At 44.2% G+C, this 14,371-nt stretch overlaps 1 long non-coding RNA gene and 1 pseudogene across 1 annotated transcript; both read left to right on the top strand.

Annotated features, from left to right (window-relative positions):
• Positions 1–335: 335 nt before the first annotated feature.
• LOC144381718 (uncharacterized) lies at positions 336–3,057 on the top strand. Its single transcript, XR_013447489.1, has 3 exons — positions 336–738; positions 1,226–1,302; positions 2,033–3,057. It is a non-coding gene; the product is annotated as an uncharacterized LOC144381718 (long non-coding RNA).
• Positions 3,058–4,154: 1,097 nt separating this feature from the next.
• On the top strand, positions 4,155–5,492 carry LOC118528036 (small ribosomal subunit protein uS19 pseudogene; annotated as a pseudogene).
• The last annotated feature ends 8,879 nt before the right edge of the window (positions 5,493–14,371 follow it).

Here is a 14,371-nt window from a genome sequence, read left to right as displayed (position 1 = left end):
GAGGAGAGAGGGTGTTGTTCCTTGGCCTTCAAAATTAACACGTGAAGTTGGAGGCCTGTGTCACTTGAAATGTAAACTTACTCTTGAAATTTTTACACATGAAAACGAAGGTTTTTAAAGCGTTTTCTCTTCATGCACTCATTTATTAGAAACAGCACAAAGATGCTGTCTTGTGATGGTAATCTGTGCAGTATATTGGTGCCTCTTTTGGTTTTTTTAAATTTTTGAAGTAATGTTGACATAAAGCTGACTCATTTGGCAGGAAATTTGCCAGTGTGAGTCAGGAGTGAGTAGGAGAGACATTTTACAACTGATCAGCCAAAGAGTCACTGCTAATAGCCCCCACGGGGACAGCATGTTCATACCAGGCATGGGATTTGATACTCCGCACAACTCGGCGACATACTAACTCCATTTTACAGCTGAGGAAATCGAGACTCAGAAGTTTACAGAGCTTGCCCAAGGCCTCAGAACCGTGATTTGACCCAGGCCATATGTTTCCCAAAGCCCAGTCCACCACACCAAGCTGTGTTTGGAAGAGGAAGAAGCCGGAATGGGGCTGTGATGCTGGGTGGTCCCTGTGAGGAGGTCAGCTGAGGGGTTCCCGGCTTCCACCCCAACTGCCACGCACTCGACACACCCTCACCTGCTTCAGCAGCCTCCAGTCCCTCACACATGCGTGACATGGAGTCAAGGACAGCGTGACCAGGCTCTGAGGAAGACAGCAGGGTGGCTAAGGTGAGCCTGGGCCTGGGAAAATGCTGACTGGGCTGGGCCCAGAAAGGAACTTGGGCAGGTTAGAACAGCTGCAGCAGCTTTGCCAGAAGTATGTTGTGCGGGTGAGAGAGAGAGAGAGAGAGAGTGTGTGTGTGTGTGTGTGTGTGTAGGAATGTGTGTGTGTGTGAGAAAGTGCGTGTGAATGGAGGAGTGTTCTGGGAGCTGGTGTGTGTTCTGCACATGGATACGTTGGAGAGCCAGTGTGCATAAGACTGGTTCCTGTGTGTGTTCCTGCCTGTAAGTGTCTGAGGGCACGTGTGTGTGACTGTGAGTTCTGTGTGGCGAGTCTGTGTGTGTGTGTGTGAGACATTGTGTTTGTGTGTGTGAGAGAGACTGTGTGTATGAAGAGTACAACTGAAAAGGCTCAGAAATAAAGGTGCTATTTGTGGGTTACTCTGAGGCATACGCCCTCCTGATTGACTAGGACACCACTTTAATTTTCTTTAAGGGGGAATCTGAAGGAACAGAATCCCAGCGTTACCTGAGCCACTAATCCCCAGCAGTGAAATTCCTACACACCAGCAGGTATTATTTAGAGCCTTTCTCAATTAGCAATCATAACACCTGAAGCTTTGAACGGTTGTTGTATGTTTATCTTTCTCTTCAAGTTCACTCTGTTGGCTCTCATAGCCAGCCAAGTTCAAACAACCTTCTGTCTGGCAGCCACGAACACAGCGCCCCCAGCCCCCACCCCAAAGCAGTTATAACCAGACGGAGGTTGGAGCCGATTTCCATGATCTCTGTGTGTGTTCTTCTGCCTTTTTATTTAATTGAGCTTTAAGATGTGCCTACTTCCATCAAGGATTTGAGGTAGCTTACAATATTAAAAACACGCACCCGACAAAAATGTTTCAGAAACACAAAAAACCCAGATCTAACCTCAAACCACAGGAGAAGAAAGCTGTTCCAGTGTGTGTGTTCTGGTGCTTAATTTTCACGGATGGTGAAGGAGACACATCAGAAGTGCAATACCGGGTAATGGTTAAGATTGAGTCGTCAGGAGTTACCCTGTCTGGGTTTTAATTATTGTGCTGTTTGCTTAAATTCTCCAAGCCCTGCTTTCCCCATCACTAGAAATGAGGACAATGATAGTACCTACCTCATCGGATTGACAACCGAGTAAGATAATGTATATAAAGCGCTTACCGCGGTGCCTGGCACAGTAAGCAATCGATTCAGTTGTGTTGTCATTTTTACTGCCATTGTAGAATTTTAATTACACCCACATTGCCTCTCTTTTGGGTTGTGTGCACAGATCTAGGTGGGACTTCTACCTCTTTGGCCCCCTATGAAGACAGGCAACGAGGATGTATTACTCGAGCGTTGTCATCCAATAGCCCCAACGCGGACGCTGTGGCGGCAAGGTTTGGCCTGTGGGCTCTGCGAACACCAGGTGTGCAGCTGAGCTGAGCTGAGTTGGGGTGATGCCATGCGCTCAACTGCAGGTCAGGTCTACTGAGACTATCCCAGGGCCATAGTCCTAGAAGACCCACGGGCCTCTTTCTTGGCCAACTTGAGTTCTGTTGCTCTCTGAGAAACAACTGCTCTTCAGAACACTGGTCGCCTCTTTGGTGGACACAGCCTATGGCCCAAACACCTCCATGTGGGTTCTGTACTCCCCCCCCAAGATAACTAGACACACAGCCATCATGTCCATTATTTTCTAATGATCATCAGTGGCCAGTGAGAGATGATCCATCACTCCTCAAATGTAATTAAATACTCAGGAGAATCCCACTGAGCCCTCCCACCTCCCAGCTACCCCTTGGCTTTGCCTCGGTTCCCCACGTTCCTGAGGCCAGGGTCATCTGGACAGGCAGGCGTGTGGGAGTTACCCCAAGAGCTATCAATCTAATCCTGCCCAGTATTTGTTTTCCACGCAGATGTCTCCCATTCTCTCCCTCTGGCCAGCAAAACGGGTTCAAGGGCTGCAGTGATTCATTTTTTATCTCTGTGTCCCCATCCCTATCTCTCACCCTCTGGTCTACTTAGTGCCTGGCACTTGGTAGGTACTCCATTAATGCGTTGAATCAGAGTGTGAGTATGAAAGCAAGTAAGCAAAGGCATGAACTATTTCACAGAGAAAATGTTAAAGCAGAAGTAAACCCTAGAGGCCGTGAGGATGAGCACCCACAGGTAACAGGCAGGGACATGGAGACTGTGGCTCCCAGAAGACGGGCTGAGCCTCGGCAGCAGGACTGGAGTCCAGGTACCCCACTGTCGCTGTGCTGCTTCTTATTTCCCTTCTCAATCTTCATCTCCCATTCTTCTCAGAGAGAGACTCCAGGAGTTTGCGGGGGGGGGGGGGGCGGGGGGGGGCGGGGGGGAGTCTGTCAGCCCCGCCTCTCCCCGAAGTCACTAGTTCATTAACTAAGGTACAACTTAGCCTAACCTCACAACAAAACCGAATCAATAAATATTGATTGAATGCCTACTATATCGACAGCCAGGTGAGAATGAGGGAAGGCTGGAAGCACAGAAGAGAGAAGCTGTGTGCAGCTTATCTGCCTCGTTAGTGGTCAGTCTGACACCCCAGGTCACATTCACGAGACAGTCCTGAGAAGGCAGCAGGCATGCTTGCGGGCTTGCGGCTAGGAAAGATAAGGTGGGGAGGTCTCCACTGGCTCTGGAGAAAGCCCCTTTCTCCCTCAGGCAAGACGGAGGGGAGGATGTTGTGTAAATAATGAGTCCAAAACTACACCCTGTTCATGTACCAGAATTCCAAGAATGATTAAACCTGACTATAGCTCCAGGATAAAGAGAAATTTAACATTGCAACTGCCCGTGCACTTTCTCTCCGTCTCTGTCCCTCTCTGTCACACACGCACGCACACGTACAATGTGGACATCTGCTACCTCCTAACTGGTCTGTAACGAAGGCAGTTTAGTCTGATAGAAAGGTAACACTGGGTGCACTCAGAAGACGTTGGCTGCTGTCCCTGCTCAGGCACTCATTCACGTGGTCCTGGCTTCCTAAGTGCTCCAGAGCCCTACTTGTCCATTTTTTCAAAGCATAATACCAGTATCATTTATCTGCTTTACAAGGATGCTGTGATTACACAGCTTCATAGATATAAACAATCTTTAGAAGCTGAACTACTGTATTCTCCACACAGTTGAAGTATTCTTGGAAAGGTGACTGTAGACTTCAAATGATTGATAGGATAAGTGTCCTTATAAGAGGAAGCACCAGAGAGCTCGCTGTCTCCTGTCCCCCCCACCCCCCCACCCCCGTCTTTACCATGTGAGAACACAGTGAGAAGGCAGCAGTCTGCCTTTGGCTCACACCAAAGCTAAATGGGCTAGCACCTTGATCTTGGACTTCCTAGCTTCTAGGACTGTGAGAAAATAAATTTCTATTGTTTAAGTTACCATCCATGGTGTTTTCTTACAACAGCCACAAAACAAACCTCAGTAAATTAAAAAGGATAGAAATAATACAGAGTATGTTTTCTGATCATGATGTAATGAAATTAGAAATCAATAGCGGGAAAAAAATTGGGAAACTCACAAATATGTGGAAATTAAACAGTACACTCTGATATAACCAATGGATCAAGGAAGAAATCAAAATACTTTGAGGGAAATCAGAAAATACTTTGAGGTGGGGCCCGTGGCTGGCTCAGTCAGAGGAGCCTATGGCTCTTGATCTTGGGGTCATGAGTTCGAGCCCCACCTTGGGTGTAGAGATTACTTAAATAGGTAAAACTTAAAAAAAAAGAAGAAGATAGTTTGAGGTGAATGAAATGAACACATATCAAAATGTATAGAATTCAGGGCGCCTGGGTGGCTCAGTTGGTTAAGCGACTGCCTTCGGCTCAGGTCATGATCCTGGAGTCCCGGGATCGAGTCCCGCATTGGGCTCCCTGCTCAGCAGGGAGTCTGCTTCTCCCTCTGACCCTAACCCCTCTCATGTGCTCTCTCACATTCTCTCTCTCTCAAATAAATACATAAAATCTTTAAAAAAAAAGAAAAAGAAAAAGAAAAAAAAATGTATAGAATTCAGCTAAAGCAGTGCTTAAAGGGAAAGTCATAGCTGTGACTGCTTATATTAAGAAAGGAGAAGGATCTCAAACCAATAACCTGATCTTCCACCCTGAGATACTGGAAAAAGAAGAACCAACAAAACCTAAAAATGAGCAGAAGGAAGGAAATAATAAAGATTAAAGTGGAAATTTAGGAAGAGCTGACAGGAGGGCAGAAGTGGAGTAGAAGCAGCAACACACCTTCCGTGGGCTCACCTGTTGGGGCAGACTTGACCAGCGGCTAGACGTGGCCTACAAGCAGTTGACGCAGCTATACGGTGCCCAGCAGCAGCGAGGCTCAACCTGGGTTTGCAGAGGAAGCAGCACTCACTGCTGAAGCGCCTGCCCAAAGCCAAGAAGGAGGCTCCTCACATGGGGAAACCGGAGGTGGTTAAGACGTGCTTGCGGAACATGAGCCATCCTGCCAGAGATGGTGGGCAGCATGGTGGGTGTCTCTAATGGCAATATCTTCAACTAGGTGGAAATCAAGCCCGAGATAATTGGCCACTACCTGGACAAGTTCTCCATCACCTGAAGCAGGGCAGGCCTGGCATCAAGACCACCCACTCCTCCTGCTTCTTCCCTCTCAAGGAGCCTGTTCCACCAATAAAGGCACAGGCTTCTTTAAATTAAATTAAGTGGAAATTCAATAAAATAGAGCCTAGAAAAACCATAGGAAAAAAAAATCAATGAAACCAAAAGCTGGTTCTTTGAAAAGAACAAAAAAGAGACAAATCTTTAGCTAGATTGACTAAAACTCACCTATAAACAGGGATTTAAACAGACTTTTTACTATGGCTAGGGCCCTCAGACCCCTGCTCATCCTTTACAATGGCCCAAGAGGCTGAACTTTTAAGAGCTGGTGGTCCGGCCAAGTCAGAGGCAAGACTGGAAATCAAATGTCCTGATCCCCACCTGGGGCTTCTGACACTCTACCCCCTTATCTAATTTCTCACACCAGATCAAATGCTTGTATGTCAACTCATATTTGAAAGGCAATAGGAAAACCAATGAAGAGAACTTTGCCATGATGTAAGTTGAGAAATATCCTTGAGTAAGTCAAATCACTGCCTCCTACTTGGTCTTCTGCAGAAGTCAACAAATGTCCTAATTTGATTCATTTGAAGAAGGGATTACTCTTCTAAGCATTGGACCTATTTTCTCTGGTTGCTTAAGAATGACCCAAGGCCATATTAGATGTGGTAAGAGAGAATTTAAATCATGCTTGAATAAATAGCTGTTCTCTTTCAGGGTCATAGTGACTCTTTTGGGATTATAATCCTGGACAGAAAAAGTTGAACAGTGGAGGAATCAGGGTGTGCACTGTATTAGAGACTATGGTCTATTTGGGGGCAGCAGAATCCCCAGAACATTCCCTGCATCTCTCATTGTACTTCAGAAACACTGCCACAGGATGGGGGGTGGGGGGTGGCGAAAGCTGCAATGACCCTACTCTGTGTGATTTCCGAGAGAATGCTTGATTCTTTTCTGAGGAAAGATGAGCCTAGAATTACTTCCAAGAACAAAATCAAAATCTCAGATGCTGCTCTGATGGGAGTCCCTAAGTTGGTCTCCCTATCGAGCAAGCATTTTATGGCAGCCCATATTATCCCATGTAAGGGCAATAACCACTCTCAAACATCTAGACTTTGCCCCTTTTAAGTAATATTTTCTTGGAGCGTTCCAGCGACAGACATGCCTTCACAATACCAGCTGAACTTGCTCTTCTCCTTGATATGAGTTTCATTCAGCTAGTGAGTAGAACCTGAAGGCAGGGAGAGGATTTTAGTTGCAGTCAAATGAACCTGGGTCAAAAGAAGGAGTCTTATAATCATAATAACAACAGATATTTACTGAGTACTTGCTATCGCCAAATCATGTTCAAAGTACTTTATGTGGATTAACTCATTTAATCTCAAAAATTCTGATACAGGTGCTATTATTGACCCCATTTTATAGATAAGAAAACTGAGGCAGAGTAGTTAAGAAATCTGCCCAAGGTCACAAGAGGCTGGGCTCCATTAAGTCTTTTTTTTGGAAACCATGCCACATAACTAGCCTTTTGAGGGAGTCAGATTTAAGATTTGGCTCTACCAAGTAGTATTTGGAATCATATAAACAAAGCCTCTGTCTTACAGTTGAAAAGACAAGTCTAGAGCATTCACTAGTGTTAATGATAGAAGAGATAATTACATAAGGCACAATCATATAGCTCTAGTTTCAGTAGTTAGAGACCAGCAAACCACAAGTCTATTTGATAGATCCTTCTAAAATAATTCTGGATCTTTCTGGGAAAGGAGAGAGCCTTGCCCAAGGGTTCTAGACCCCGGCTGCTCATTAAAATCACCTGAAGAGCTTTTAACAAGTACTTATGCCTGGGCCCATTGAATCAGAATCTCTGGGGCAGAGCTGGGACAAATGTATATACATTTTTTAATCACCCAGGGGAATGCCATGCATAGTGAAGGTTGAAAATCACTCGATTTGCCAGTATTTGATATATTCTTGCTGCTTGGCCACACCAACACTGTATTTAGTTAAAAACTCACCTGGTGAGGGTGGAACAGGCTTGGGGCTGTCTTAGAAAAGCAAAGTCGGGATGGCTGTTGGTGTCTTGAATTCTTTCTGTGAATTAAGACCCACTCACATAGCATGCAACCACAGTCTTCCATATAAACAGGACATTAAGTTAAAGAAGGTACGTGCTGGAGCAAACACAAGCTTTTGGAGGTAAACTGGCTTGTGTCTGTCTAATCCAGAAAGGCATCAGCAGACCTACCTGATAGCCACACATATCTCAGCTTTGGCCTTTCCCTGTCTTGGCATGCAAAGGCCTGAGGGTCCCAGACTAACCATCTGGCATCAAAGCTAAAATCAGGCTAAAATCTAAAGATACTCAGTTATTAAAACAAAACAAAAAAAAGTGTGGGCCAGAGGAAGGACAGGCAGTCTTTCCCAACAGAAAAAAATTAGCCCGCTTGCCCACAGGGCAATTGCTGATGTACAGGACCAGAGTGAAGAAGTGGGAAGTTAATAGAATGCCATCTCTCCAACCTGCCCGCCCCCCACGCCCTCCTGAACTACATAAACAAACAGTCATTTGAATCACTTTGCTTTTCCTTTTTTATCCTGCACAATGCTAAAGACCATCCTTATGGTGTTTTTAGGGCTAGTTATATAAAAATGCATTTTGTCAGTTTGAGTCCTTTTTTTTTTTTTTTTAAGCCTGAGATAAAACAGAGGTGAAGGAAAGTGGGGAGTGGGGTTAAATGATCCATTTGAGATGTTTGCCTTGGGTTACATGAGAGGGAAAGCGGAGCGTGCAACACTGGGCCATGCAATGCAGGCCTTTCCCGGCTTCCTACAGCATCGTGCAAAAAGGAGAGGCACAGGCTGACCCCAACCCCTAATGCACTCAAGGCAGCACCTTGAAATCCATCTCCCTTTCTAAGGCAGAATTAACCTGAAGACGTGAGTTAATAAAAGCTCTCTGATGAGCAGTGATGAAGAGTGACCAAAGCATCAGGGTCCAAAGAAAACAATTACAAATGGAAAAATAGCTGAAACTGTTTCTTACGTTTGTCAATGAAATACAAAGTGTGTGCTAAGCGCATTGAATGTCTCAGCGAGTTCTACCTGTGACCAATTTACCTGTGAGCAGATACTGAAGACAGACGATGTCATTAAAATGGTCACAGTAGCACGCTAGTGGTCTTGCTTCAAATTCCAAAACCTGCGAATTTTTATGAGTTGTCCTCTCTTTTGCACATGTCATAGCATGCGGAAGGCCTGAGCTGCAACACCCTCATTCCCCACCCCCTCATCTTTCCTTTTAAGTTTTGGCCCATATGCTAATGACAAAAGGAGCACCGGGAGGGAGGGCTTTCCACTCCAAGATCCTTTGGTGCGCAGCATGGGCTGGAGTCAGGGAAGGAGGGGGTTCACCCCCACCAGAGACAGAGTGTCTCAAACAGGAGCCTCTGCTTTTTTTCTGAAGAGGAAAGCCTTCATGATGAGGCTGATCATAAGGAGAGATAGGGATACTGCTGGCCAAGCTTTCTTAACCCTCTTTATTTTTGGTTTGCATATTCACCGACAAAGATCCTCATTGTTGAGAAGCTGTCTGAAACCTTTTTATATGCATTTAACCAAAGTGAATTTGCTTTCTCTAATCCCTACAAGGAGGGAGGAGAATCATTATTTATTAAATTTTAAAGAATGCTAGATGCTTCACAAACACTCTCATTTTAAATCCTGTAACTACCCAGTGAGGTCGGCATTATTAGTTCTCTTTTATACAGATAAAGAAAATAAGGTTCAGAGAGGGGAGATAAGTTTTCCAAGGTCACACTGTAAGCCGGTGGTGGGAGCCAGGTTTCAAGCCTAAGTGTACTGGGCTCTGGGATCTTCACTCTTGTTCTCTATACTAGGTAGAGTGCTATTTTCTCCTTTCTGTCCATTGTTATCTTTTTTTTTTAAGATTTTATTTATTTATTCATGAGAGACAGAGAGAGAGGCAGAGGCAGAGGGAGAAGCAGACTCCCCGATGAGCAGGGAGCCCGATGCGGAACTCGATCCCAGGACCCTGAGATCATGACCTGAGTGGAAGGCAGACGCTTAACCGACTGAGCCACCCAGGCGCCCCGTCCATTGTTATCTTCCTCCAATTCTCTTACCTCCTGTCCTGAAGGGTGGTTTTACCAAGGTCAGTATCTTCCCCCCATGCTCTCCTTGTTCCCAATGACAGAGCAGTTGCCCCTGACTGAGCCCCCAGACAGCCTTACGGTGAGTGTGGGAATTTCGGGGCAATTGCAACCTTGATGACCTTTTGTGACCAGAAGAAAGGATACACAATAGCCTGTCTTCTGATATTCCAATCTTCCATTTCTCTAGCTCTTCTCATGCTTCTTCTTGATATTATGGGGACATTTCTGTTCCAGCTTAGGTCATACAGGTTAAAAGCTTGGGCTCTGGAATAAGATAGAGCCAAGTTAAAATGTACTGTATGGCTTTGTGTAAGGGACTTCAGTTTGTAAAATGAGAGTGATCATGGGATTTTGTGAGCAGTACACGAAATAATGCAAGCCAAGAGCTTAGAGCGGCAGCTGGTACATAGAAGGGGCCTTGGTAAGTCCTCCTCATCCTCAGTGTCCTCCTCTTTATTCTTATTATGACTTCCCCCGGAAATGGGAGGCAGAGCGGGGTGCAGAATCGTACGTCTGCCAAGATGGCAGTCTGGTCTGCCAGCTCTCAGCCATCAGCAGGTTCTCAGGGGCTGGAGGGGAAGCTGAGTAGGGGACAAGGGGGGATGCAACCGAGGCAAGTCCTCTTGTCTTTGCCCTTTCCTCTGGCTCCAGAGACCTCACTGGTAACATGATTAAGAATTGGGAATGGAGGCTGGAGGATTGTGGGGAGCAGAACAGAAAGAGCTTCCAAGATCAAAACTTATGTGAAATACAACTGTATGAGCACAATGGAAATAACGTGGGTTTGGGATTTCACCAAGTAGACTCCAATTTTCCTTCACTGCTTTTGAGCATTTTTAACTTTGGGCACATTATTTCATCTCTCCGAGTCTCAATCTCTCCATCCTAATGTTTGTTGAGCTGCTTCATATGCCAGGCACCTTTTTGATCAGTTTTCATATCCATCGATCATCTGTCTATCTGAGGGCTCACATTTACATGTTATTAATATCCTAGTGTATTTTATGCCCCTGCCTAGTGAGTATCTCTTGAACCATACATTGTGCTGAAAATAGGGATGCAATTGTGAGCAGGCGAGCATGCTCCTTGCCCTTATGTAGCTTGTATTCTGGGGGCAATCTCAGGTATGAGTGAGTTATCACGTCTAGCACATAGTGCAACTTTGTAAATGTCAGTTCTCTCCTCCTTTGCCGTAATTCACCTCATGGTGCTCCACGGAGTTCAACTATTAAGCTGATCACGTAAAATTGACAGTTTTAGAATCAAAAATGGTTAAGGAGCCGCAATTGCGTCTGGTCTAACAGAGTATGGAAGGGAGAAGCCCTGCCTTGATTTAAAGACATAATAGTAGCAACAACCTCCCCGCGGATGCTTGAATGGCACTATTTTTCTTGACTTCTCAGGTAGGCAATTTTACCCCTTGCTTTGTTAAACGTGGTTCTAAAAGCAAGGCATCAAAACAGACTGTTGAATGCTCACTGAGGTAGAAAACCAGAGCCCAACAGCAGCGTCCCACACTGGGAGCCAATAGGTGGGAACAAGGGATGGCAGGGGAAACAGCAAACAGAGGCAAGCTGGCTGGCCTGTTGCCCACCTGGACAGAGGGACCGACCAGCTAACCCAGAGCAGGGAAACGCAGCCGGACTTTCTCCCTGAAGCCAATCCAAACAAGAGACAAGCACTCCAGAAAAAAACAGCACCATTTTGAATCCAGGCAAAGCATTGTCAAGGGAGATGCCAAGAAAAATGTACTCTGCCCCAAAGTAATGCTCCTTCCGCAAAAATTGGGCAGCTCAAAGAATTTGACTCTTTTAGCATCTAAATGCCCCCACACAAGCATTTGATTATCAAATCTCATTAATAGTGCTCTCAAGGACAATTATCTATCATTATGGATGTATTGCTTTACCCTTTTTAATTAGGATGATAATGTCCAGTGTAAATAAAGCCTTCTTTGCTAATTTCAATTGTGCACAATGAATAGCCTTTTTTTTCTTTTCCTTTTTTTCCCCTTTTCCCCTAGGGTTCTTTGGACTGAATTTACTCTGGTTCCTGAAGTGTGGAAAAAGTAAACAAGGTTTTGTTTGGATTCTACCCTTCAATTTCTCTGGACTAAAACACACTAAAGTACCAGAAAGTTATCCCAATGAAAATAATTATTCTGTGGTATGAGAATAGTTTCAGAAAATGTTTTAGAACAAAAAAATCCAGAGTTTATAATTAAAGAGTTGGGTGAGGGGATACTTGGCCTATTTCCAATTGCTTTGTATTTCCACAGAAAGGTAAACAATTTAAAAATTCATGTTAAATTTTAGCTAAATGGGTATTCAGGTCATTACAAAAAGGATCCCACATGGTAGGTTAACTATTTCACATGATTACATCTTATTCAGATACAAGAACTTAAAGTAATCAATATAAAATTTCTGAAAGATGAGATGAAACAAAGGACACACACACAAGGAAATAAAAATCATAGAAATAAGTGACTTTAGTGTTTCCTCGTGGCCCTTAGTGATCTTAGTCTAGTGAGTGAGAATTGACTTATCTCTGGGGAATGTGCTAATTGGTCCCCAGGGTATAGTCCCTCACCTGACACAGCCAGCTTGTCTCTGGAGAAACCCCTGGCCGAGAGCAGTCAGGAATGGACGCCACGCCTCACTTATGAGAACAAGAACATCTCCCTGGCCTGTTCTGAATGCTGTTCTGAGGCTAAAAATAGGGCAAGACTTCTTAAAGGGTTTGAAGTTCTAGGGTGGAAAATAACTTGTAACAAAAAAGCCAACAGATAGGTGGGTAAGGTTATGGGTGATTATTGTATTCTTTCTTCCCACAGTGATTATTGAAATGAATTCCATTACCTTTGTAGTAAAAAATTAGGAAATAAAAAATATGTGATGCTATAGGGGCGCCTGGGTGGCTCAGTTGGTTAAGTGTCAGGCTCTTGGTTTGGGCTCGGGTCATGATCTCAGAGTCATGGGATTGAGCCCTGTGTGGATCTTTGTGCTCAGCGAGGAGTCTGCTGGAGATTCTCCCTCTCCCTCTGCCCCTGCTTAAGAGCTCTCCCCCGCCACCTCTCTCTGTAAAAAATAAATAAATAAATCTTTAAAAATATATATATGATGCTATGTAAGGTAACTTTAAAAAATATTATCTTAATTGCCCATTTAAGGGGGTTTTATAATGGTTGGCTCTCACCTCAATTACCATTTATATAGAGAGACTTGCTTGTAGGGCAAACCTTAATGGTACTCCACAAATATATAAAACCTCTCTTCTATTTGGCCTATTTATCAAAAAATAGATTTTTTCCCTTTTTAAAGTCTCTTTTATCCACAAAATCCTTGAAAATGATCTCTATTATATTCCTAACAAACATCAAAAATATATGGGGGGTGAATAATGTGTAAATAAGCCTTTAAAAACCTATATTTCTTTGATTATAAGAAGTAATATAAGCCCACAAAAATTTTAGAAACTATAAAATAGTGCCTAAAAAAAATTTCCCATAAACCTAACAACTGGAATCAACTTTTGTCAGTATTTCTGTGTAACAGTCAGGAAGCCCATCACAGCTGGGGGCTCCTTTCCAAGAGACTCTGGCCCCCTCAGGTGAGGGTCAAGGGTGCCAGAGCTCCGTTGTATTTGTCACCAGACCTGTTTCTGCCCCTTGTAACGGAAGTGATTTACTTGAACATTAAGGAAATATGAGTGAGAAAACAAAGAGTCTCTATGCAAACTAGATTGAATGTTTTGGAAAGACTCCACGGAGGCAATTTTATTTTTTTTATTTTAGAGAGAGACAGGGTGGTGGTGCAGAGGGAGAGAGGGAGAGAGAATCTTAAGCAGGCTCCACGCCCAGCACAGAGCCCAGTGTGGGGCTTGATCTCACAACCCTGAGATCATGACCTGAGCAAAATCAAGAATCGGACGCTTAACTGACTTAGCCACGCAGGCACCCTGAGGCAAGATTTTTTTAAATAAAAGGGATTCTGCACTCAAGTTGCCTGTAAGGGGTCTGATTTCAAATTGAGATGGAGCTCTTCTCAGGCACTGTATTCCATGTTATAGAACAGCCATGGACAGGACGGACACACGGTGGCTGAGGCAACCACATGCGTCATTGTATACTGCGGGCCAATAATCCAGGATCTGGAAATTCATACTGTGTAGACTTCAGCTTCCCAACCTTTGAGATAAAATCACCTGGCTGAAAAACTCCAAATCTAGAAGACTGGAGAGGCTCTCAAGGGCATCTGCTAGTTCCATACACTTTTGAGGATTTACTCCCAATCCTTCAGTTGAATAACAGTTTATTTATTTATATATATATTTTTTTATTTTCATATACCACAGCCAGGTGGGATTTATTCTAGGTATGCGAGGTTAATTAAACATTCAAAAAGCAATTAAAATCAACCCGTCATACCAACAGGCCAAAGAAGAAAAATCATATGATCATATCAATAGATGCAGGAAAAACATTTGACAAAATCAAACACCCTGAATAACAGTTTAAGTTAACTAAAGCTTTAACTAAATACCAGCTCAAGTTTTCCCCTGCTGCCCCAGGGAAAGGACCCCCTTCTTCCCCTCATTGCTTTTCTTTTCAGTTTTCATGATTTGGAAGGTGCCCCAAAATGTTTAGGGATGAGTCAAACTCAACCAAAGCTGTATTGGTCCAGACTCCTATCCAGATCTACTCTATTTAAGAATATTGGCTAACAGGAAGCAGAGTCAGGTGACATTCCTGGATGGAGTCCCAGGTAGGTGCCAAGGCAGGAGGAGGACTCTCAGAGACATTTTGGCAGGCAAAATGAATGGACTGGACAAGAGCCAGCTCATTTTCCATTTGTACCTCAA

The sequence above is a fragment of the Halichoerus grypus genome, chromosome 5 (assembly GCF_964656455.1).
Source record: "Halichoerus grypus chromosome 5, mHalGry1.hap1.1, whole genome shotgun sequence".
NCBI lineage: Eukaryota > Metazoa > Chordata > Mammalia > Carnivora > Phocidae > Halichoerus > Halichoerus grypus.
This window is presented reverse-complemented; position numbering and strand designations above follow the sequence as displayed.